Source organism: Panthera onca, chromosome X (assembly GCF_046562875.1).
Source record: "Panthera onca isolate mPanOnc1 chromosome X, mPanOnc1 haplotype 2, whole genome shotgun sequence".
NCBI lineage: Eukaryota > Metazoa > Chordata > Mammalia > Carnivora > Felidae > Panthera > Panthera onca.
In genome coordinates this window covers 33,652,032-33,656,352 of record NC_138357.1, presented here as the reverse complement: position 1 = coordinate 33,656,352, position 4,321 = coordinate 33,652,032, and positions in this window count along the sequence as shown.

The window sequence follows — 4,321 nt, the reverse complement described above, 5'->3', positions numbered from 1 at the left end:
ACCTACCCAGCGCAGTTTCTATCTCATACATTGTCTTTTTCATTTTTAGATGTTTGCTTTGGTTTTTCTTTAAGAAAAGAAAAACAAAAACAAAACAAATCTTCCATATTAAGCATCTGACTCTCGATTTCGGCTCGGGTCATGATGTCACAGTTTGTGAGTTCGAACCCCGCGCTGTGCTCTGTGCTGACAGCATGGAGCCTGCTTTGGATTCTGTGTCTCCCTCTCCCTCTGCCCCTCCCCTGCTTGTGCTCTGTCTCTCTCTCTCTCTCTCTCTCTTTCTCAAAAAATAAATAAACATAAAACGAAATTTTTTAAAAAGTCAGATATTGGGAATTTGACCTTGTCAGTTGCTGAATAATTTTTGAATCCCACCAATATTCTTAAAGAGCTTTTTTTCCTGGGACACAGTGAATTTGCCTGAATGCTGTCTTATCCTTTTGGATCTTGCTGTTGGGCTTTTTGAGATGGAACCAGTCCAGGGTGGATTGTCCCCAGTTACTAAGGCAAGATCTTTTTGCCTTAGTCAACCTAATGTTGCACGAGTCACGACGTTTTCTTATCTTTTCGGTAGAAGTAAACGCTATTTCTATCCCTGTATAAACACCAGGCATGGTTATCTCCAATCCTTTAGGATGGTCATTTTTCCAGTCCCAGTTTCCTCACACACATTAACCTACCAAGTCTCAGCCAAATACGAGCCAGGGTTTTCCGGAGGTCTCCCAAGTTTTTCTGTCTGTACAGCTCTCTCTGCTCTGGCATCCTGTCCTGTCTAGCTGTGTTTCGTCTGCCACCCCCCACCACCACCCGCCCCCACTCTCAGCACTGCCTCCTCATCTCAGGGAGTCCTGGGTTCTGGATTTGTCTGTGGTGGTCCAGGGTCCACACTCTCTAAACACAGGGGGCCGGAACAACATGATCGCTCTCACGGGCTACAGGGAGACCAGTGACAGGAGCGTCACTTTCAGAGACGCTCAACCACGGGCGGGAGGTTGGTTAGCAGTGCCGGGCAGGTCAGGATGAGGACAGAACGTTCCAAGGTGGGTAGCATTCTTTCTCCTTGATTTGTAGGCAGACGAAACACGTGCCATGAGTCAGTGTGCCAGAGAGCATGTGAGCAAAGTACCAAAGAACTTTTGATCAACGTACCAAAGAACACAAAATGTCTCTGACAAAGACATATTGCTCCCTGAACAGAAGGCCAGAATTTTGCACTGTGATTTTAATTTTTTCAATGTTTATTTATTGTTGAAAGAGAGAGAGAGAGAGAGAGAGGAAGCACATGAGTCGTGGAGGGTCAGAGAGAGGGAGATGCAGAATCCGAAGCAGGCTCCGGGCTCCGAGCCATCAGCACGGAGCCCGACGTGGGGCTCGATCCCACGAACTGGGAGATCACGACCTGAGCCGAAGTCGGACGCTCCACCGACTGAGCCACCCAGGCGCCCTTGCCCTATGATTTTGATTAAATATGGACTCATACTTATTTCTGCTGGGGCTTTTCTCTGAAGTCATGATGGAAGTTCAAGGGACAGCCTTCAGCGAGCAAAATATTGGCTTTCCACACACCTTCTTGAAAGAGTATATCCAAATTGTAAAAAGCTTGCAAACGGTGTTCTGGTTTGGGGATACATAAGTGATTCAGACGTAATAAATGAATCTGCTCAGTTAAGGAAATATATATACAAATGACTCCTGGCCTACAGAATATAATGCAAATAATTGCAATAGTATCGTGAAAGCCTATTGGTAAATAGATGGTTGCCGGAAGATATTGAATGGCTGCCATGTGCAAGAGGAAAATCATTCCTTGGGGCTTAGGAGACACATAGTTCACATTACCGATTCAAAATTTGTGCGCGTTCCGTTTGGTTCAGTTGAAGAAACACTTGTCTACTAAGACTATTCCATCTCGGAATAAGTTTCTTCGCATAATAATTATCATTTCTTTCACTCACAAATACCTTATACTTTCCAAGCACTTTTTTTTGGGGGGGGGGCGGTTTTCATTCTTAAAACAATCCGGTGAAGTGGAAAAAAGACGTGCTTTTCCCGAATCCATGGTCAGCGGTTTCATGTTAATAGCTTGAAAAGGGCCATAGCAGGGGTATTAACACTTTGCAAATCAACAAATGCTACCAATACTTACCCGCCCCCATCTCCCAGCCAGCTGTGAAATATTTGCTAGGGCATCACTGGAGACAGATAAATAAGGGTGGGGCGCCTGGCTGGCTCAGTTCGAAGAGCGTCCGACTTTTGATCTCTGGGTCGGGAGTTCAAGCCCCACGAGAGTGTGGAGATCACTTAAATGAACAAATAAACAAACCTTTTAAAAAAAGATAAATAAGGAGGCTGAGGCTCACCTACGTGAAGTGACTTCGCCAAAGTCTAATAGCAAGGAGGTGACCGAGTCACTGAATCAGCTCTTCCTTAGGGCTGGGGTCAGAAAACTACCGTCTGAGAGCTGACATCGTCCGGGGTCTGCGTGGTCCTCCAACTAAGAATGGTTTGACATTTGAAAAGGTGGTAAAAAGGGGGCGTCTGGGTGTCAGTCGGTTAAGCGTCCCACTCTTGACCTTGGCTCAGGTCATGGTCTCATGGCTCACGCGTTGGAGCCCCACATGGGGCTCTGCGATGACAGTGTGGAGCCTGTCTTCCTGACAGCGTGGGGAGGGGGGCGGTGCAGAGAGAGCCCCCCGCCTCTTTCACTCAAAAATAAATAAATAAACTTAAAAAAATTTTTTTAAAGGCTGTGGGGAAAAGAAGGAGTATGCAACACAGGACATGTGTCACAGGAAAGCTTGTCAAAGGCAAGCAGGTTAAAATATTTATTATTTGGCTCATTACACAACCAAGTTTGCTAATCCAGAGCCTCTGCTCTATCACTCGCCCTATGGCAAAGACTGCTACTTGCCCATCAAATCCCATTCTCCGTATCCTCTCCAGTAATTGAGCTGTAACTGCACGCTCGATTGTCTGGCGAAGCTGTATTACCCAACATCCCTCAGGTCTAGGTGTAGTTAAATGATTATGGAAGTGATCTGGGCATTTGAGTCATTCTGTAAAACATGATGACTGCTCTGGGATCGCTCCTCTCTTTTCCTTCCTGCTGACTGGAAAATTTGAAGGTTGGAGTAACGACGTTAAAAACCACTTACTGAGGCTTGCACAACTTTGAGTTCGAGCCCCGCCTCGGGCTCTGCGCTGACAGCTCCGGACCCTGTGTCTCCCTCTCTCTCTGCCCCTCCCCTGCTCACGCTCTGCCTCTCTCTGTCTCTCAAAAATAAATAAAAATGCGGAAAGAAATTTGTGTAAATAAGGGGCAGAAGGAGAGAGAGAATCGTAAGCAGGCTCCACGCTCAGTGTGGAGTCCGACACAGGGATCGAATCCATGACCGCGGGGTCATAACCTGAGCCAAAATCAAGAGTCAGGTGCTCAACCAGCTAAGACACCCAAGTGCCCCCCCATGAGTTGTCTTGAAAGAGAAGCCAACCTCAGGGTTTCTTTCCTCCACATCCTCACCAGCTTTTGTCATCTCTTGGCTTTTGGTAACAGCCATTCTAACAGGCGTGAGGTGACGTATTCATCGTGGTTGTGGTGTGTATCTCCCTGACGATGAGCGATGTTGGGCACCTTGTCATACATCTGTTGGCCATTTGTATGTCTTCTGTGGAAAAGTGTCTATTCAGTTCCTTCGCTTCTTTTTATTTTTTTAATGTTTATTTATTTATTTTGAGAGAGATAATGTGCGCGCAGGGGAGGGGCAGAGTCAGTGCAGAGCCAGACGTGGGGCTTGAACCCACAAAGGTGAGATCATGACCAGAGCCGAAACCAAGAGTCAGATGCTTAACGGACTGAGCCACCCAAGTGCCCCCTCCTTGGCCCATTTTTAAATTGAGTTGTGTTCTGTTTTTGTTTTTGTTTCTTGCTAATGAGTTGTGTGAGTTCCTTGTATATTTTGGATGTTACCCCCTTACTGGCTATGTGGTTTGCAAATATTCCCATTATATAAGTTGCCTTGAACACTGTTGGTGAAAATGTTAACTGGTACAGCCACTGTAGAAAATTGTACGGAGGTTCCTCAAGAAATTAAAAAGAGAACTATATGATCCAGGAACCCCACTTCTGTGTATATATCCAAAGGATATGAAACCATTATCTGAAAGAGATATCTGTACTCCCAATGTTCACTGCAGCTTTATTCGTAATAGCCAAAGTATGGACACAACCCTAAGTGTCTGTTAATCGAAAAATGGATCAAGAGAACATAACACGCACACACACACACACACACACACACACACACACACACATTAGAATATT